Source organism: Delphinus delphis, chromosome 12 (genome assembly GCF_949987515.2).
Source record: "Delphinus delphis chromosome 12, mDelDel1.2, whole genome shotgun sequence".
NCBI classification, from domain to species: domain Eukaryota; kingdom Metazoa; phylum Chordata; class Mammalia; order Artiodactyla; family Delphinidae; genus Delphinus; species Delphinus delphis.
This window is the reverse complement of record NC_082694.2, coordinates 38074235-38096318: the sequence shown is the minus strand read 5'-3', so window position 1 is coordinate 38096318 and position 22084 is coordinate 38074235. Positions and strand designations below refer to the sequence as shown.

General features: G+C 44.3%; 1 pseudogene; it reads left to right on the top strand.

Annotated features, from left to right (window-relative positions):
* The first annotated feature begins 401 nt into the window (after positions 1 to 401).
* LOC132435422 (phosphatidylinositol N-acetylglucosaminyltransferase subunit P pseudogene) lies at positions 402 to 794 on the top strand (annotated as a pseudogene).
* The last annotated feature ends 21290 nt before the right edge of the window (positions 795 to 22084 follow it).

Below are 22084 nucleotides of genomic sequence, written 5' to 3'. Positions count from 1 at the left end.
TCGGTGCTTTGTGACCACCTAGAGGGGTGGGATAGGGAGGGTGGGAGGGAGATGCAAGAGGAAGGGGATATGGGCATATATGTATACATATAGCTGATTCACTTTGTTATACAGCAGAAACTAACACAACATTGTAAAGCAATTATACTGCAATTAAGATGTTTAAAAAAATAAGATAAAAAAGAAAAATAAAACTGTTCTAAAAAAAAATTATTTTGAAATAAAAGGAATGGGCGTGGTCCCTGTGCCGCCTGAAGGGGGTCCCACTGCACCTGTGCCCAGGCTGGGGGCACCATCGCCCCTTGGTCTTCCCTTCAATTTTTCCTCTCTACCCATCTCCCTCTGCTGTGCTTGTTTGTGCAGAGGGCTCAGTTCTGAGACTGTCTAAAGCCATTGGGAAAATGGTGGAAAATTCACCATCATCATTGCCAGAAAAAGCGATTTATGCCTTTGTTCTTAAGCTCCCAGTTTGGCTTCACACTCCATCTCCTGTGGGTCTTTATTCCTGAATCTTGGCTTAACTCCTCAGGCTTAAGCTTTTGGCCTCAAAAATATTGGACAGTTACATTATCTGTCCACCTCCTATTTCTTTTTTTTTCTGTCCATCTCCTATTTCTATAGTAAGTGGCTACAATAACCAGCTATGTACTCTTATTTGGAGTTCATACAGTCACAGATAACTATGCTAAAAATCAACAGAAGAAATACCGAGAGAAGTCATCCCAGATATTCCTCTTGGTGAAGTAAATCAAGTGTTCTTTCTTGCAGCCAAAGAACTTTATACCCCAAACTGAGTTATATGTAGACTTAGTAACACAAAGCATTTATGTTTTTGAAATAGTAATTTTGACCACAATTATCTTACCTCTTCTCTTATTAATACCCAGTATTCAGATGTTAAAAAGAAGTAAGTTGAACTTCTTTTAGATTAAGTTCTATTAATAATGTAAATGTTCTTAAATATTAGTTATTATGAATAGAATAAGTAAAATACTGCATTACCAAAAAATTTAAAAATAAATAAAAGGAGTGAACTATTGATACACACAACAACTTGGATGGATCTCAAATTATGTTGAGTGAAAAAAGTCAAACACAAAATATTACATTTGTATAACACTTTGACGTATAGCAATTTATATTAAAAATTTTAAATAACAAAATTACAGAGATAAGAATAGATTAGTGTTTGCTAGGGGTTAGAGATAGAGAAGGAGGGCATGAGTACAAACAAAGCAGGAAGGATCCTTTTGATGATGAAACAATTCTGTGTCTTGACTGTGGTGGTGGTTACATGAACATACACGTGATAAAATTGCATAGAACTACATGCACACACATGCACACACATACACACAAGGGCATGTAAAGCTGGTGAAATTGGAATAAGCTTTGTGGATTGTACTAAAGTCATCTGCCTGGTTGTAATATGGTACTATGGTTATGCAAGATGTTACCATTGGGGTAAATGAGTAAAGAGTAAATGAGTAAAGGGTAAATGGAATCTCTCATTACATTTTTAAAGGCATTAGCTATTGCTTTTACTCATTCTTTTTAAAAAATTGACATATAATTTTTATGCCATAAAATTCACGCTTTAAAGCTTATAATTCTGTCATTTTTAGTATATTCACAGTTATACAGCTATCACCATTAATTCCAGAACATTTTCATCCCTCCAGAAGAAACCCTGTATGCATTAGTAGTCGCTCCCCATTCTCCCCTCCCCCTTCCTCTAGAAACTGTTAACCTACTTTCTGTATCTGTGGATTTGCCTATTCTTGATATTTCATATAAGTGGAATCATACAATATGTGTTCTTTTGTGTCTGGCTTTTTTCATCTAGCATGTTTTCAAGATTCATGCAACTTGTAGCATGTATCAGTACTTTGTGCCTTTCTGTGGTTGAATATTATTCCATGATATAGATATGCCACATTTTGTTTATTCATTCGTAATTGATAGACATCTAGATTGTTTCTACTTTTTGACTGTTATGAATAATGCTGCTAAGAATATTTATGTGCAAAGGTTTGAAAGTGGGTTTTCAATTTTCTTGGGGACATACCTACAAGCGGAATTTTGGGGCCATGTGGTAACTCTATGTTTAATTTTTTGAAGGACTGAAACAGTTTTCCAAGATGCTTTCCAAGATGCTGTGCCATTTTACATTCCCACCATCAGTGTATGAAAGTTCCAATTTCTCCACATCCTCACTAACACATGTTATTGTCTGTCTTTTTTTTTTTTTGAAATTTTTTTGATGTGCATCATTTTTAAAGTCTTCATTGAATGTTACAATATTGCTTCTGTCCTACCTTCTGGTTTTTTGGGTTTTAGCCGGGAGGCATGTGGGATCCCAGCCCCCCGACCAAGGGATCGAACCCACGACCCCTGCATTGGAAGTCGAAGTCTCAACCACTGGACTGCCAGGGAAGTCCCTGTCTTTTTTTTTAATTTATTTATTTTATTTTATTTTTGGCTGCGTTGGGTCTTTGCTTCTGCGCACGGGCTCTTATCTGGTTGTGGCCAGTAGGGGCCACCCCTCGCCGCAGTGTGCAGGCCTCTCACTGCGGTGGTCTCTCCTGTTGTGGAGCACAGGCTCCAGGCACATGGGCCTCAGCAGTTGTGGCACACGGGCTCGGCAGTCATGGCTCGTGGGCTCCTGATCGCAGCCCCAGTAGCTGTGGCGCACGGGCACAGCACTCTGCGGCACGTGGGATCTTCCCAGACTAGGGCCCGAACCCGTGTCACCTGCACTGGCAGGTGGATTCTCAACCACTGCGCCACCAGGGAAGCCCTGTCTGTCTTTTTGATTATTGCCATAGAAGTGGGTGTAAAGTGATATCTTATCGTGGTTTCGATTTTCTATTTCTTATGGACTCAGTTTTAGTAGCTTTTGCCTTTCCAGGAATTTGTCTGTTTCATCTCTGTTATCTAATTTGTTGGCATATAATTATTCATAGTTTTCCCTATAGCCCTTTTTATTTTAAGGTTGATAGTCATGTTCTCTCTTTCGTTGCTGATTTTACTCATTTGAGTCTTTTCTCCTTTTATCTTTTTCAGTCTAGCTAAAAGCTTGTCAATTTTGTTGATCTTTACAAAGAAACAACTTTTGGTTTTATTGATTTTCTCTATTGTTTTTCTAGTCTCTATTTCATTTATTTCCTTTCTAATCTTTTTTTCCTCCCTTCCTTTACTTGCTTTGGTTCTAGTTTGCTCTTCTTTTCCTACTTCAGGTGAAAAGTTAGGTTATTGATTTAAGATTTTTCTTTCTTTTTAAATATAGGCATTTATAGCTTCTCTTTATATTCTTTTGCAACTTCATGTGAATCTATAATTATTTCAAGTTTTTATTTTAAATAAAAACATTTTAAAAAGTATGTACTTATGCTATGCCAGGGGAGCTGTGTGTAGTGATGGCTCAGTCATTGCACATACCCTCAAGGAGCTCAGTCTAGTGGAGAAAGATAGATACAGAGTGATTTGAAAGATGAGGAGATGGCTGCAGAGAGGAAAAAATACTGAAGGATGTCCAGGGAAGCCATGAAGGCACAATTGAGGGCTTCCATGAATTGAAGAGTGACGCTTTCATCATGGGAGTTCCATACTCAGAGAGACCAGTCCCTAAGGAGGTTGAGATTTCTGAGATTTTTAGGGACCACAGCTAAAGCCATTTGGGACAGGGATGGAACCACACTCTGATTAAGGCTAATGTTCCTAGCTGAGGTCTCTTCTCTGCAGCTCAAATGCTCAAAGATATCCCCATCTCCTACCAAGTCACTCAGAATGTTCAATATATGCAGATTGACTGCCTCTGAAGGATAGCAAGAATGATGTTTGAACAGGAAGGAAAGGCTAGAAAATTCGTTGGAGTTGCTAATATTTTTTAAAATTTCTTTTAAGTTTAATTTTGAAATAATTCCAGACTTACCAGAAAGTTGCAAAAATAGTACAAAGAACTCCGAATACTCTTCACCCAACTTTCCCAACTCTCCCAAACGTTAACAGCTTGCACTGAATTGCTAACACTTTTTAATATTTATTAAAAAAATTTTTTTTGGACTAAGTAACATTATTTTAGTTTATAAAGCAAAACAATATAAAGAGGTACACAGGTGAAAACTCTTGTTTTCGCCTCCGCCCTTCTACCTCATCATTCTCTCCCCTTACAAACACTCGTAATCATCTGGTTTTTTCTGGCTGCACCATGCAGCTTGTTGGATCTTAGTTCCCCCATCAGGGATTGAACCCAGGCCCTCAGCAGTGAAAGCGTGGAGTTCCAACCACTCGGCCACCAGGGAATGCCCATCCATATATTTTTCTTTATGCAAAAATAAACAAAATATTTTTATACCTCCCCTTCTTCTCTTTCCCACCCAAAAAACTGTTCTGGACCTCACATTTATCATTTGACAATAGAGCTTAGAAAGATTTCCCAACCAGAACATAGTAATGCTTTTTTTTTTTTTTTAAATTTAAAAAAGACTTGAGGGACTTCCCTCATGGCGCAGTGGTTAAGAATCCGCCTGCCAATGCAGGGGACATGGGTTCAAGCCCTGGTCCAGGAAGATCCCACATGCCGTGGAGCAACCAAGCCCATGTGCCACAACTACTGAGTCCACGTGCCACAACTACTGAAGCCCACTCGTCTAGAGCCGGTGCTCTGCAACAAGAGAAGCCACCACAATGAGAAGCCCTCTCACGGCAGCGAAGAGTAGCCCCCACTCACCACAACTAGAGAAAGCCCGCGCGCAGCAACAAAGACCCAACGCAGCCAAAAGTAAATAAATAAATATTTAAAAAAAAAAAGACTTCGGTATTTATCCCATTAGTATTTACGCCATCTCTGCCCCACCGTCCTCCAGCATCGCTTTAGACATAGCTCATGCTTCCTCACTCTCTTTCCTGTCTAACCTCTATTGTTTAAATCCCCAATTCCCCAAGCATAGTTCATTCTCTGTGCTGACAAGCTCAGAGCTTTTACAGACCCCAGCCAGTATGACTGGAGCAAAGCCACGAACCCCCTGTGCCATCAGGACCATAGGGACACATTCAGAAGGGACAGCAACAGGATGATGATTGCCTTAGCATGAGCAATGCCCCAAAGAGATCACTCTGGGCCAAGAATAAAAGATGATATGGAACAAGGCCTTGTTGCCAAGCAACCCCAGAGGGGATGAAATTAACACAGTCTGTTTTTCATGTAACTGCATCTCAGATGAAAGCTGAGGCCAGAGTTGATCCCATGCAAAATTAATAATTACTGTGTGATTCTTTCTTTTAAATGGCTGCTGCCAAAAGGCTGAGAACTGAAGAAACCAGTCCTTTTTTAAAAGGGGTGAGGGGGAGGGAAAAGAAAACAGAACAAGTAAATTCAGATGCTGTGTTTTTCCATTTGAGTCTTAGGTAGGAAATCAGGCATTTCTATCTTAGACTGCTGTTGAATCTGCCTGGTGGGAAACCTGCATTAATAGTAGATCCCAAGTTGACAAGATAATATGCACCAGAGAGCTGTGGAAAGATTTTTTTTAGAGGCGAGAGAAAGCTTCAGATCACTTGAGACCCTTTTAATCTCCTTTTCAGAAAATTTAAAATGTACTTTTCCCTATTAGTATGTTCAGAGAGGATAAATTACCATAAAAATAAAATATCCCTACTGCTTCCACCCACTCTCCCTAACTCCACACTAAAGGCTGAAGGAAGAGCACAGCTTGATATGCTTAGTAACTCTTGCTTTTTGAGAGCTTATCAATATTAAAAAGACATAAATGACATAGAAAAGAAGATTCCACCCCCACTCAACTTCTGCTGCATTAATTTGGGTAAATTAAATGTGTGGTTAGAGCAGAGCAATGGCCTTCTTACCAAAAGAACCTTTTTGATTATTATTTTGTGGTTGTACAATAAAACATAACTCAAAAAAAGAATTTTTAGCTAAAGAAACTAATTTTATCAGAGAAGGAAAACTTTCTTCCTGAATGGGAGGTCTGACCCTAACTTCATGCTGGGAAGGTAGGAACCAAATTAGGTGTCTTCCTCACTGTGTATGCAGTATATTTATTATTAGCATTGAGGCAGGACACTCTGTTGCTTCCCTTCTGCCACCCACCCCCTCACCTCAAACTGGTCCAGTTTGGGCAAATACCCTCCCAACCAGCTTGCCTCTGTGAAGCAATGAGTGTTTGCTGATAGAGCTGAGCAGAATGTACTAGAACATGGAGAAAACCAGATAGCAAAAAGCATATACACTTGATTTTTGGAACCTCTGTCATTTGCGGTCTCAGCAGGAAACAGATGCTACATTCAAACTGTGTGCTTTGAGGAGCATTTAATAAAGGCATTATTTACAAGAGTTGGTGGGGGAACCATAAAGGATTGATGTTTTCTTGGGCAGGTAACATTGGATTGGGAGTCATTATATGTCTAAGGCCTGAAGAAGTGAGAGAATTGGGAGGCAGAGGGGTAGTATGGAGGGGGCCTCCTTGTAAGAATGTAGTCTTCATGGGGGCATGTATACCCTGGTATCACTTGCCTCCTTGTCTCTGATCTCTGGCTAGGGTTCCCCATTTAGCTGAACCCCACTGGAAGTCAGGGGATAAGGAAGCCTTTGAATGTAGTCAGTGTAGGTGAGCCTCCCAGGCATGGAGCATCGGGGCAAGAGATTGTGACACACGAAAGACAGCCAATGCTAAACCTCCATTAACCTCTCTGGTTCCCAGTCTATTCAGTCATTCATTCAGCCAGCATTACTGATCACCAACTGTGCAGGCACTGTGCCAGGAGATACAGCAGCAAACAAGGCAGCCCTCCTGGAGCTTACAATCCCTGTGGCTGTGTCAGCTGGGTGAGGCTCAAACTACAGCTCGACTGAAGGTTTAAGATCACACAAGCCCTCCACCTCCTAGCATGGTGATCGCATGACTTCTCTTACTCCTCTTCCCTCTTGGTCAGGAATAGAATTTCTCTTGTTACTATAAGTAGTGGTGGCAATGGGGGTGTGTATGTGTAGGTGTGTGTGCTAAGGCATGAAAGCTACATACACAGAGGAGCCCAGAAAAAAGAAAACAGTTGGACATTAGGAAAGGCAGGAACAGTGGTAAAGCCAAGTCAAAGGCTCTTCACTCCAGGGCATGGCCTTTAAGGACCCAGCTTCTACCTAAGCATATGCGCTCTGCTTCCTCCACATATACCCAGCTCCCATAGGTTTTGCCATTTTTCCATGCCAGTCCACTCAAGGCCACTACATTTCCTATTGGGGGTGGCATGCGGGGTAGGCCCCTGGTCCTGGACAATCAGTGGCCATTCCTGGACATAGAACAGCTTGGTGCTATTTCTCTGAGCAGGGGGCTCTGGATAAGGGAGGATCCCCCTTTGTAGGAGACATTGGGTGTGGCAGAGCCCACAGCTGACATGCTCAGGGCCCCTTACTACCACACGATAAGCTCCTGGAGGTCAGAGGTCAGGGACCTGGTCTTACATTGGTTTTCCAGTAGCAAAGACATTGTTTCTTTTAAGTCAGCCACTTAGTCAATATTTACTGAATCAGACTGGGCAAATAACCCTTAAGTTACAATTGGATACCTCAACCACATCCGTTCTTGGGGATCTTTTAACACACAAAGACATTTGACATTTGTTGAGAAGGACTTTGCTGATCCACAGACAGAGAAGATGACCTGTGTTTGGCTGATGAAGAGACATGCTGGCAAAGCATGCATCCTATTGGGAACAATGGCTCCCTTTCTCCTGAAATGCCTCCCAGCTGTGTGTGGCCAAGCCAGGGCTAGGCTCAGATCCTTGCACTAAGGAGTGTCTCACATTAGCAGGAGAGCAAGTGAGGCACTGCCTTCCTGCTATGGTAACCCTCTTATTTCGTTTCAGTGATACAAGTTATTGACATTGTGCAGAGAGACTGACACCATCGATTCTTCCCAGAGCGAAGTTGGCCTTTCTGATGATAAGCATAGGACTTCAAAGCTATGTATCATGGAGGTGTTTTCTTCCTGGGTGGATTCGAGGAGTAGAATTCCTTTGGCTGAAAAATGGGGGTATGAACCATAGTAAAAGCTGCTAGCAGAAACGTCTGTGGGCTCTCCTTACATTTCTGGCCTAGAATCTCTGAGGCAGAAAACAACTGTTCTCCTTGCAGGAACAGCTGGCCTGTTCTGCAGGACACAGCTTTCCAGACCAAACTCTCAAGTCCTTGGGAGACCTGCTTATCCGGAGATTAAGCTAGACAACAACTTGAGAGTTATCCATGAACAGCAGGATCTGACCCTTGGGGCAGAGGAAGGTTTTAATTAACTTCATCTGAGAAGTTTCCAAGGCCTTTCCAGCTGTTTTGGAATGTTGTGTTCCAGGCTTTAGAGGTTAAAACTTCCCTTTCTGGCATCCAAAAGTGATTTTTGGAAGCAAAATAAGAATAGCTTTTAGACCCCAATATCATAGTACATCAGCCAAGCCTGGATCTTGCCACTAAATGGGGAGAAACTGTCTCTGGGGTTTCCTTAGGGACAGAATGGCATGTTTGACCTTAGACATGAGGACTTGGCAGTCTTGGAGCAGACTCTGCTAAGGTCTGGGTCTTCTCCCAATATCTGTGACTCTGAGGGGCAGCTGGCAAAATTAATGGCCAGCCAGGCAGTGTTGAATTCCAAGAGAAGAGAAATGTTGGCCCATCAGTACCCTGAGGCCTGGTTTTCCTGACATCTTGAAGGAGAGGGTACCTGTTGGGACTGGTGGATCCAAAAAAGTCAAGGAAAATGTTATGGGATTTTTTTTTTTCTACCTAAAAGGATGTGCTGCATCTTTTCATGAGTGGACATCTGATTCTTTCATTCAGGGGGTGTTGATTGAACCCCTTTTGCCCATCAGGTACTGTCAGTGCTGGTGGTTGAAGGACAGAGCAGTGAACAGTCACACGTTTTAAGGGCAAGGACCATGTTTCATCCTCCTCGGTCTTGCTTATAACAGACATTCACATAGTATTTCACTGAACTGGTTCCCCCAAAGTCACAGCTTCTCCCATTCTCCAGTGTCCATTTTCTTTCCCTTTCCCCCCTTTAACTGATCTCCTATCTCACCAAGTCAAGAAAATACATTCATAGTCTTCCCTATGCAAGTTGCTGACTTGCACAACAGTTCACCTTACAAACCAAACCAGAAGAGAAAAAGAGGGAAAGGAAAGTAAAATTGGTTTCCCTTGAGCCTTGCCTGGTTTTCATCTGGCACAACCTGATTCTAAGAGGTTGCTGGTCACACTGGCAAAAAGTCTGTTTCACCCTAACTCTTTCTCCCCACTGCCTACTCTCTCATTTAAAAAAAAGTTGTTTTTTTTTTAATGAATGTTTTCTGATTATGAAAGTAATAAATACCATTTGGAAAAGAGAATAAACTCTTCTACACACCCAATACATTTAAAAAATGATTTTCCAGGGTGAATTTCTGAAGCCATGCTTGGCTCTTCCCTCCCAGAGTTTTCTGGAAGAGGCAGATGAGTAAATCCCTCCATCTCTGGCCTTTGAATCCATCATGGTACCTGTTGCCCATTGAGAGTGCTTTAGCCCCAGTGCCTGTGATTTTATGCAGATGATCATAGCTGCCCAGATGTTCATTTTACCCAGATTTTTACTAGTAAAAGTGTGGGAAGACAGGCAGGAAATGGAAAGAGGGGCCCAGAGGTGAGATTTTATGTTTATAGTGGAATTAGCACTGGACTGGGGCTGAGCCCTCAGTTTGAATCCAGGCTTTGCGGGTAACTAGCTATTTCCTTAAGAGAGTCTCTCAGCCTCTCTGAGTGTTTATCATTTGTAAAATAATAGTTGATTTGGTTATCGCTAAGGTTCTATAAATTGCCCTGACCCATAGTTTAAGAATAAACGTTTATTTGGTTAATCTACTTTCTCTTTCCACCATGGTTCTCACTCCTTTCATTTCAAAGACCTACCAATTTTACTGTTTCCTGCTACCCAGCCCCACCGCTCTTCCATGTAGTAAGGAGCGAAATGTTCTCCTTTCCAGCTCTTCATGTCAGTGAGCAAACTCATCTCACTTCTTAGTCATTTCCATTCTCTTTCTCTATGCTCTTTCTGTTGTGTTCCCAGCCTTTTATCCCAAATGAGACCTCACAAAAGCAGGTTTGCCCCTCTGATCAAGGGCTTTAATTGACACATTCAATTAATTAACAAGTCTTTAATGTGCACCTACAATAAACAAAGCAGAGTTCAGCACTCTTAAAAACATAAAATACGTTTAGGATGTGTTCTTAGCCTCCTAGGAGACAAGACCTCTAAGGCTGCAAACCCCCTTGCTACCTTCTGGTCCTCCACTGACTTCCATGCAGCCAACACTGATAACCATCTGTCACGCTGAAACCTTCTCTTCCCTGGGCTGCTGCATCTCCACACCCTGTTTTCCACCTTCTGTTACTGAACGCAGGTGCGGCTGCTGGCTGCTCAAAAGCCAATACTCAAGAGAAGAGTGTTGGTTGGAAAAGGAAAGATGGTTTATTCAGGAGGCTGGCAACCTACGGAGAAGGCGGACTCATGACCCAGAACCAACGCTCAAGATTCTGCTTGGCCATGAAAGTTTTTAAAGGGAAAAAAGGGAAGCTAGTCTCACTTAATCATTTGGGGAGGGGGTCACTGTCTTCGTCATCTTTCACCGGGTGCAGACTTGCTGACTCCTTGTGATCTTTCTTTAGATGCTATCTTGTTCACACACTTGGCTCGCAGGATTACCGAAGGGGAAGCTGGGGAAAAGATCTAGTCATCCATTAATTACTTATTGTTCATTTCTACTTCTTTAATTTAAGAAAAGAATCTACATGTTAAGCCAGGCATTGTGTGATCAGGGACTTGCAAAAGCTATCCAATTAGTGAAGCATGGGGCACAAGCTACAGGGGTTAGGTTAACTATTGCCTAGTAATCTCACATCTGTAATTAAGTTTTTAAAGTTTGAGGGAAACAGAAATGGATTAAAAAAAAGGGCAAAAGAGCTGATTCCATTTCCTCTCTCACTTCTTCCTGGCTTTCTGATCCTCCCTCAGGCCCATTCACTAAATTTGGTCCTCGGCCCTCTTCTCTTCTCAGTCTCTTTTCATTCCCTGGACCATGTCAACCATTCCCATGACTTCAGATACCATCTATATGCTGATAATTCCCTGAAATATATATCTTCATTCAGATATATTAATATGCCTGGAGCAGCACCTGTGATCAAACACATTAACATATTTATAGTGAAATATGGGATAAATGAAAACTATAACTACCCCCCCATAAATTCCAATCAGGTTTTACTGCCAAAATAACCAAGTTAGTTATAGTGCCACTATGAAAAAAAGTTTTCATTTTCCAGAGACTTATGGACTTCAGAATTGCAGAGATTATGGACCTGTATGAAGAGGCGTGGCCTTTGTTAGTCCAGAGGGCGAAAAAGGATAACAAAAACTTCTCTGCATTTCCCTTTCCACAGAACAATGAGTATCCACAAGACTTGAGGTCTCTCCTGCTGGAATGAGAGTGACCAGAAACTTGTAAACAGTTTTTCTTGTTAAAAGTAATAATAAGATAATAAAGTCCTATCGTATCTGGCTTCTGACTACAACAATGGCATTATTAGATTCAAGTCCCTTACTCTACCTAGAATTTCTCACTTAGCTGAAATGCTTGGGGTTTCTGTAACACATAGTCTCTGTACTTCCTGAATACACACACAAACACTCCTGTGTATAGCTTTAATTCTTGGGCATTCAACTAGATACATAACAATTAACAAAGTAAACTATCCAGCTCTTTCAATGACAACTGTTTTCATACCCTAGCTTAACACTTCTCTGTGAGTTGGCTCTACAGCCTGATTAGTAACAGACCTAGAGAATGTTCAAGAGGCTAGGGGTGGGGGGACAGGGCAGCATGGAGAGGCTGGATAAAATGTTATTTTAGTATTTTCAGTGAGACAGAGAAAAAATTCATGCAAATATCTCTACTCCCACCCACCCCCCCTTTTTGTTTTATAAAGCCTTTCTTTGTCCAAATCTCAATTTTTGGATTAGACCCTTGTTGACTGTGTCTGCTTAAGTCCTAGATAAAGGCTTATTTGTTTGACCTGTCGTATCCGTAATTGGTCTAACTGCTCGTTTTGATTTTCCCATTGTGTAGACTGTGCTAGGAAGCTTGGCAGGAAGCACACTATAGAAATGTGGAACTGAACAGCTTAATGTGTGTAATTTGGGAAGTTCAGCAGATGCCAGAGCTTAGCAGGCTCCTGGCTTGTTCAAGACTGTTCCTGTGGATTTTCATTCTTGTGGGCATCACGTTTCTTAAGTCTGAGGGTTTGGGTCCCACCCAAACTCAGTCCACATAGCCATCTCCCAGCTGTCCCACTTTTAAAAGCCAGGATGGTAGCTGACACTTGGAGGCTCTCCTGTCATCTCTTCCTAAGGAAGTGGAAGGGTAATGAGGTAATTGGGTTCCAGAGATGGTTCCGGTAGAGGCTGACATATAATGCTTTCTCTAGACATGAGCGTGGACTCCTAGTTGGTTTCTAGGAGATCTGAGGGATTGCCCATGCAACATCCATCACTCCTACAGTGGATGACATGTTGAGCCACCCAGATCCCCCCTCCAAGACTGAAGCACTCATTTCCCCATCTCCTGGGAAGGTTGACAGCCGCAGTCATCAGCTGAGTCCCTCTCTGAGATTTTTCCTCAGCCGAAAAGAGCCGCCTTGCCCCAGGTAATGCTCCCTTCCCAGGGGCAGCCCACATCTAATGTCTGATTGATACAGGAGTAAAAAGACCTAGCTCTCTCACCTCAATTTGGGACAACTCTGAGCCAGCCCAGCACCAGAGCTCCCTGAAAGATCAGCTAAGGTTTTTACTGTGATTTCATTGCAGCTCAACTTCTCCCTTTGTCCACTCCTGCTTACTTCACTTCTTTCAGGTGTTGATGCTGAGAGTACTCCCCAATAAACTTCCTACACGCAGGGCCAGGGAAACCCTACCTGTAACACCCACTTTGTCCTGGCTGGTAGCACTGTGTTTTGGGGTCCATACCTTCTTCATGTGAAGATTCAGGAGTAAACCTTAATTAGTCTAAACTAGTCAAGGTGGTTCCATTGACTTAGCCAGTGATTGGCTTAGGAAGGGTCATGTGACTCCATCCCAGCAAATGTGTTGCAAAGGGGAATCTCATAGGAAAATTTTCCTGAATCATAAAAAGAGACAAGGGGAAGAAGAGACCCTTTTCTATCTGAATGAGATGCTTTTAGAAAGGAACAGAGCTGGGAAGAAGGTAGAGCCAAGAGAACAGCAGAGAAATCAAACTGAAGCAGAAGCCACCCTGCTTATGATCTTTTTGTCATCTGCGATAAATCCCCTTTGACATCACACTAGGGATTTGTCACACAAGGACTTGATGATGGAGTTGGCTCTACAATCTGTGAGTTTTGTTCCGGTTCCAACTGCCCATTCCATTTTCCCACCTTTTGGGGGCCTCTGCTTTTTGAAATGTTTGTCAGGATTCTTTCTCTTGGAAGTTTCTTGATGACCCAAACTCTCTTTTTTCTGACTTCTGATGATCATTAATTTGACTTTTGTTGATCAATTAAACTCTGTTTCCTTCTTCTATGGCATTATGGGCATGGAGTTTATAGAGTTAATGTTATGCAATAATGTGCATGTGCAGCTGGGGGTGGAGGGAGGGTGACTTCTAAAGGAGGCTGATTCTAGAAAACCACGTTCTGGGATGGCTTTAGATGAGAAAAGAAGGAAATGGTGACGGAAAGGTTTTCAAATTGTAGAGGAATAAGGGCTTGAACCTAATGTTTGGCCCAGAATAGGGTATTCATTTTTAGAAAAGTGCATCCTCTCCGTAGTTTATTTTGACAAGTCAGTTCATAGCTTCCCCAGAGTTTGGTGCTGGAGAAATTGCCCAGCACCGTAGTGGGACTGATGGTGGGGAGCCCTCTTCTTTCTCTCACTTGCCTGTACTCCCCTCTGCCTAAACACTGCTGCTGCCCTTTTTGTTTTGTTTTGCTAGTTGAGGTCTAATTTATAACCAATAAAATTCACAAATGCAAAGTGTTCAGTGTGATGAGTTTTGACAGTGGTATGCTCCCATGAAATCATCATTCCAGTCAACAGATGGAACATTTCTCTCATCTCAGAAAGTTCCTTCAAGCCTCTTTCCAGTTAATTCTCTCCTCATCTCCAAGGCAACTAGTGTTCTGATTTCTACCACCATAGATTAGTTTTCATGTCTTCTTGAACGTCATATATATTCTTTGGTGTATGAATTCTTTCATTCAACATGAAAGATGTGGTTTTGAGATTCACCCACATTGTTACATGTAGCCTGCTTCCCTTTTAAGACTATCCATGGGGTCCATTGCTCTCAGATTTCTCTGTCATGTTTAAGGAGGAGGCCCTGCCCCTCCTGGTGGTGGTTTTACTGTGAGACAATTTGCCACATGAGCTTCATAAGTCACTGATTCCTAAAGACAAATCAGGTGGCTCCTTTCAGGGACAGCCAATTGATCTCTCCATTCTACATGGTGATAATGATTGATGATGTCTGAACTTTTTGGAGTGAAGACAGACAGTAATTTCTCCTATGGGCTCCCAGGACAAAGATTGATAATCCCCAGGATTCTATGCCAAGATACTACCTGAACTTCGTCCTGGTGAGGACTTGGTCTCACTGCCAAGACCAAGGGAGAAACAAACAGTTATTAAGTACAAAGTGTCTGCAGGCACTTGGTCATAAGTGACTTAATTTCCCTTCCTGGAAACGCTTTGAGAGAGGTGTTACTATACCCATGAGGACACACAGGGCTTGATCTGAAAGTAGGATTTGAACCTGGGTTTGTTGGCTTCCATACCATGATTTTTTACCAGCAGCAGCCCAAATTTAAGCTCCTATGTCCATTTAAGGTGGCACATGCATATCTCCAGGTGACAGGTACACCCATGACTGAATTGCTGCAGGGCTGGAGAGGACTCAGGGCTAGATGTATTTCCTTTCTCAATAACTCCCACTAGAGTTGGCAGGTGAGTTTTCATTTTCAGAAATGTTCTCTATTCTTCTTAGCCAGGCAACTTTGACTTTTGGTAAAGGCCAGCAGATCTTTGTTATGACCCTTGGAAATTACTGTTGTGTAACAATTGTGTTTACAACTGAGAGAGCTTCCAGACCCGGGGAAGCTTTACAAAGGATGATGCCAGCAAAGAGGCATTAAGTTCTCTAATAGGCTTATGCCCTGATAATCGTATTAATGGCACTGTCTCATGCTTGATGCTGCAATTATGGGCCTCTCCTCTTGAATGTAATTTTGGAGTTTGATAATAATTGAGAATATGATTTTGCATTTCTCTTTAACAAGAGTTCCATTCCCTAAACAACATGATGCCCTTAATAGAGATGACTCTTGTGCCCCTTCAAATTGCTGACCTTATACATCACTACAATGGCATGAACAAGCTAGACTTTACTCACCTGGGAATTCTGAGTTTTTCCTGCATCAGGACTCTGTGGGCTATGGAACAAATCCCCTGGGAATCATGACATTGGTTTCTAGCATCTGCATCTGATAATGAGGTTTTATGTTTTTCTGCTGTTGCAAAGTCAAAGTAACCTTGGGAGAAAGGGTCTGCTTTAGGAGTCAGGTGATTTTTAACATGTGACTTAATTGTCAACATTTAAGATATTATCTCTAGTTTCAGGTGTTTGGCCTCCAGAAAACTACTTTTGGGGCCTTCTTTTTCTCAGTTGTAAGTTCCAAGGGATTTGGACTAGAATTCTAAGAATTTCACCCTTTCCATCAGAAATTAATATTTTAGCTATTGAAAGAAGGTGGCTATTGTTTTCATGGCCCCAACTGGAACTGATTAACAGACTAGCCAATCACTGCTATCCTTTTGAAGAAACCTTCGTCCACAGCATATATAAGATTTGGGGATTTTTGCTTCTGATGCTACCCATGTGCACTTGGCTCTGTGGCATGCTGGGATCTTTTCCAGGCCTGTGGTAAAGGGAGGAGGGAAGTCCAGGGCAGAGGCACCAACCAGGCCATGGGGGCTAGCCACTGAGGAGGAAGGCCCTCATTCTGAACAGTGTCCAGAGGGCTGCAGGAGTTGGCTTCAATATAACAAAGGAGGTGGAAGTCAGCTCTGGCATTGCAGGTCTTGGGCTCTCGGGGGGCAGCTCTGTGGGGCCTGTATCTGAATGGCAGGTTGCTGGGTGCTTCTGGACAATGAGGCAAAGGCAGTAAAAAGCAAAGGAGGCAGGTGTGGGAACTGGCTCAGGGCTTTTGTTCTATGGACATGCAGGTGCCCTAGGCTGACCAGGTGCCATGAGGCAGATGGCAGAAGGAGGGGCATCCAGGACTCCTTGCTCAAAAGCCCACAGTCTGGCTGGGCAAAAATACCAGGTGTGTGCTGGCACCAAACAGGGCACAGGAAACTTGCTGAAGATCAACCTCTGTTTCACCAGGAAATGGGTGGTGACATGAGAGACCCAAACATGAAAGGCCAGGGCAAAGCACATAGGATCCATTTGTGTAGCCCAGGCTGCCCAACCAGCTAGGTGGAGCACAGGTCTGTGACTGAGAGGGGAGCAAGGCTATAGGATTGACAACAGAAGCAGGGAAACCAAGACAAAACGCTTGACCTGGAAACTTTTCGTAGACCCATGTCAGACTGACATCTTTGCAGCCACAAAGGAATGGGCATATTTGCAAATATTCTCCTCAGGATAAGTGATCAGTCTGGGCCCCTTCCACCCCACCTTCTCCAGGAAGCCTCCCAGCCTTTTCCAACTCTGGCTAATTGTTCCCTTGTCTGAGCTCAGAGCTCTTATTGTCTGCACCTTACAATTTAGCACTTAATCAGACACAGCTGTGCATTCCTCTCTAATTGTTTTGTGTGTGTTTGTCCTGTCTCCGGGGCAAGATTACAGCTTCCTCTGGAGCAGGGACTCACAATCTTTTGGGAAGGGCTCCTGGGAGAGATGTGGGTGTATATGAGGGGCTTCTGAACAGGTAAATCACTCACATTCCTACAGTGCTTTGCAGATTAGAAAGTGTTTTTACTTAAGTTATCTCCTCTATTCCTTACAATTGCCCTGAGAGGGGTGTGTATTTTAGCGTCCTCATTTTACAGACAATGAAGCCGAGACAGAAGGGGTCAACAACCCACCTGAGGAAGACAGAAGGTATGTAGCAGAGGTGAGACAAGCCTGAGATTCCTGATTGACTGCCAATCAGCCAGTGCCCCGTAGGGGTTCATTTGGTGGACAAAAAAGCCCCCGGTGGAAAAGAGGGAGAGGAGGAAGGGAGGCCTCCACATGCCTTTCTCCCTGATGGGAATCTTGGGGAGGAGAAGTTAGTCAGGGGGATGTGGCCCTGGCTTGCAGAGCTCCTGGGTCAGGCTTCATAGAGACAACTGGGGCAAAACCGACTGGGCCACTTGTTTCTGCTTTCAGTGTCATTCCCTCACGCATCCTCTATCCTGCCATCAGCCCACAGTGCCCACCCCTTACTGGGAGTTCCTATCTTCTGAACTCCTGGTCACTCCCTCTTCCTCACTCTCTTAAGACTTTAGCTCCTGGCGCCGTGGCCTTCACACCATGACCCTGACCCCAATTCTTGCCCACATGCTCCTGGATGGCTTCACTAACCACACAGATGACCCACCCAGTACCCTGCCTCTCAGTCTCTTGACCTTACATTCTCCAGTGACTTTCTCCTCTACTCTCCCCCATCACAACCTGGCTTTGTCATTGTCCTAAATTTCTCCACCTCCTGAACCACAAACTTAAGCATCCAAAATCTCTGACTCAACCCCCTCTCCTTCCAGCATGACTGAGCTTTGACCCCTTTGACCCTTCCAGCCCACCGACTTCTGTCCTTTCTCTCTGATCATGCATCATATCAACCCCACTTTTGCCGAGGTTCTCAATTCCTTGGCAAAAGGAATTTGCTCCTCTGCCCAGCAATTCCTTCATCTGAGCCTGGACCAGAGCAGAGACAGCTAAGCTCTGCTGGAGGAAATCACAGAGGAGGACCAAAGGGCACCTTACAAGTGCAAGCCACCAACCTTAGGAGGGTTGCCATGCTGCCTTGCCATCCTGCCGTACCTCTGGTCATCTCAACCTTCTCACCTTCTGCAATGACTGTGTCAAACGTTCTCCATTCTCTTCAAATCCCTCATCTCTCTTGCCCTACTCCCAGTCTCCTCCCCAGAGTAAGAGGAAGGCATCAGGTGGAGGGATTCAACGTCCCATACCAAACCTGCCTGGTTCAGTTGACCTCCAACTGCGCCCTGGCTGTTATAATAGAGGAGGTGGCCTCCTGCATGAGGTCAGCCTTTCCACCCAGATTCTGGTTCCATCCTCTCCCATGGTCACAGGAACCACGTTTATTGTCCATTATCCTTCCCCTGCTGTACCTTTCTCTTCCTCTTCTCTATAAGGTCTTCCCCATCGGCATTTAAACCCATTCAATTTATTCTACCCTAAAATTAATAAATATAAACTAAGATAAACCCACTGGTGACAAAACATTCTTTTCCAGCTATTTCTATCTCTGACCCTTCACAGTCAACCCTTTCAAGATTTGCCTGTAGTCAGTACCTTTCTCCATTTCTCCACTTCTCACGCACTTTTCAATCCACTCCAGTTTATCTTTCATCCCTTCACTCCACCCTTGGGTCTCTCCGCCATTTTGAGTGTTGTTGGCTACTGCCTCTTTACAACATATCCTTTCCCTGGCTCCATGACCCCACTTCCCAAACTCCTAGGTTTTGTTTTTTTCCTGCCTTTCTGGCTGCTCCTTCACCTCTGCCAGATAGTTTGCCTCTGGCCAGCCTTTAGATAAGGGCTCATCAGGCTCAGTCCTAGGCCCTCTTCTGATAGAACTCTATACTCTCCTAGGACACCATCTCACTCTCGGGACTTTATTGCTGCCTTTACACCAGCTACTTCATCCCCAGCCTCTCCACAGAGAACCAGACCCTACAGCCAAACATCTACTCAGCATCTCCACTTGGACATCTTACAGGCATCTCAAACCCACCTTGACCAAATGTGAACCTTGGCAAGGTTTTCTCAATCCTCTTTCCCTGAGGGTCCCCCAACTCAGAAAACGGCACCACCATCCATCTGGTTGAAGAAGCAGAGACCTGGGACTTCTCCTTGATTCCTCCCTAGCCAAACAATCACCAGGTCTTGTTGGTATCTACTTCTCTCCATTTGCTCAACTGCTTAGACAAACAGCCCTTTCCCTTATATTACAGCAGCAGCTTCCTAACTGTCCCTCCACCCCCTCCTCCCCCTTCCCTATTCATTCTTCACATTGCAATCAGGGTGATCTTACTGAAAATGGTACAGTACACCCTGGATGATCTAGTCTCTGCCTACCTCTCCAACATCCTCCTCAACCACACCCCCCTTCGTAGTGTGAACCTGCCAGGAACTCTTTTCCACTCGCCTCTCCTCTTTGCCTGAGTAAATCCTGCTCACCCTTCAGAGCTCAATGTCACCTCCCCTTGGACTCCCCAGACAAATGGTCCCTCTACCTTGCACTCCCTTTGGCCAATATCACAACTGTAATTATACAATTGATAGTGCATTTAATTGCTAAGTTCCTTTCTCTCCAGCTAAACTGTGAGCTCCAAGAGGGAAGAGTGTGTCTGCTACACACTCTTCACCACTTCAGTGCCTAGCCCTGTGCCATGCACCTAGTAGGTGGTCAACACATATTTGTTAAATAAATGAACAGTACATCTTTACCTACTCATGATGGACCAAGAGCAGAGACTGCAGCCAAATGTGCATTTAGCATGGAGTAATTTAGCGGAATAGTGGAATTCAGCATTGAGTAATTCCCCCAAAGACACAGTGTAACATTTACAGATACACTCCCAGCTGCATTAATTAATGGCACTATGAAGAGAATGCCCTTATTTTTTAATTTCAGGGCCTGGGCAGCTTTTGGCAGCTGCAGAGGATACAGCTTAATTTCCTTGTTGGTTGCCAGCTGACATTGTAGCAGTTCCTTTACTAAAACCCCTTGGCTGGCAGTCCGTGAAAGTATGTCTGTGGCTAGTGCGAGTGCATTTAAAGGGAAGGCATATGTGTAGAAACAATATACTGATCTGATGGCAGAAAAAAATCTTCAGATGTCAGTCTTGTCCCCTCACAGCGTTTAAAGATCAGAAGAGCTGCCAGAGATATTTTTATTTAAACCAAGGAACACGGACTCAGGATTAATTATTTTGACACAGAATGAAAGACTCAGGCTTCATTTGTTTATTAATTTATACACTCTGAAGAGTTCTTAAAAGAATTTCTAATATCTTTATTTCTTTAAATCTGTTTCATTAGTTTTCTAAATTATGAGAGTTAATATAACTGGAAAAAAACCTCAAAGTCAATAAGGGTATAAAACTCATCTCCCCTCCTTCTGAAACCCCAATCCCACATCTGGGGTAATGGTGGTTAACAGCCTGTCTGTATCTTCCAGATGTTTTTCTATGAGTACACAAAAATCTGACTGTTTGGACTTTACATCCCAGTCTTAGGAGAATCATGTGATCAACATAAAAGCAAAAAGGACTGAAGGCTGCAAATCAAAACTTTCCCAGATCTGACTCAGAATTCGTTTCTAGAGGACCGCACCCACGTGGCTCAGTGCATCCAGCAGTGCATCCACCTGCTCTTCCTTTTCGCTGAGTTTGGATTAAGTGCCCATAGTTGAGTAGGCTGAGCTCAAAGGTGCCTGAAATGACTACTTTAGCAATTCCTTCTCTTTCAACTAATTCCGCCTCAGAAAGCCTTCTGAAAAATGCAAATAATTGAGGGTGTGGTGTTCTTAATTCCTTAGTCTGATTATCTAAAGGGGCTTGCTTTCTTCGTGTAGAGATAAATACCAAGAGACGGGGGAGCTTTCAAGTGCGCCTCTGGCCAGGCTTACCTCCTGGCGGAGCGCAAGGGAAACGAGCTGACTGCACTGCACTGGGCCTTTCAGGCCAGGGCAACCTCTCCATCCGGTCGTGCGAGGCTTACCTGGGGCCCTCAAAGCTGTGTCAACAGCAACTTGGACTCACCTAAGAATGCAGTGCTCTGGCGAGCCGGCGGGGGCGCTGGGATAGGAGGGTGCGTCGTGGTCCCCGGAATTCCCGCGGCTGGGTGTGGTTAGCGCCAAGCCCCCATCCTGCGGTGGGAATGTATGTCACAGTTCAGCCATTAAGGCTGCACCTAGGTATCCGCCCTGTCCCTTGGGCCGCGGCGCGGGTTCGAGGCCGAGCGTCTGGGCATCTTGCGTTTCTGGCTTCCCGAGACTCGCCTGGAACCTCGAGGAAACCCTCTACAGGACACCACAATGAGAACTAAAACCTCTCTCCCCATGTTCTGGGAGGCTTCATAAAACCGAAGATGGCGTGGCAGTGTCAAGTAGGTGTCATTTGGGCACCTAAGAGGTGGCGGCAGCTACTGGATGGGCAGAGAGCAATGGTCAAGTCCCATTTTGGCTCCGGTTCCCCGTAGCTACCCCCATCTTCCATGGTGAAACCCTGGGTTTTGCGGAGACACATCTGCCCAAGCACTTGGCGGCCGGGGTTCGGTCTAGGACCCGTCACAAACTGACTCCGGCCAGAAGACGCCACTGGAGTCCTCACCAGGCCATGTGCTTAGTTTCCCAACATCAGATGTACTGCAGGAGGGGCGACAAGAGGGATTAAGCTTAGACTGGAGTTGGAAAATAGTTCTTTTGAACTTCAAGCCGCCCTTTTCCCCCGACGGTCTAGTTCTCGGGGTTCCCTTCCCCCAGTTTAAGCCTTTGCTTCCCAGGTGAGGGCCCGGAGGGTCCCCGGATGCCAAGAGGAGCACCAGCCTGCTCCGGTACCGCGCGTCCACCGCCCGACAAACTGGAGCTGTGCTTGCCCCGAACTTGGGGCGCGAGGCGGCGGGCCGGGCGGGGCGGTGACGTAAGGGGCGGTGCCGGGCCTGATTGGCCCGTGGGGCGGGGGCGGGACCGGGCCGGGGCCGGGGAGCCCTGAGGCGGCGACGGCGGCGCCGGGAG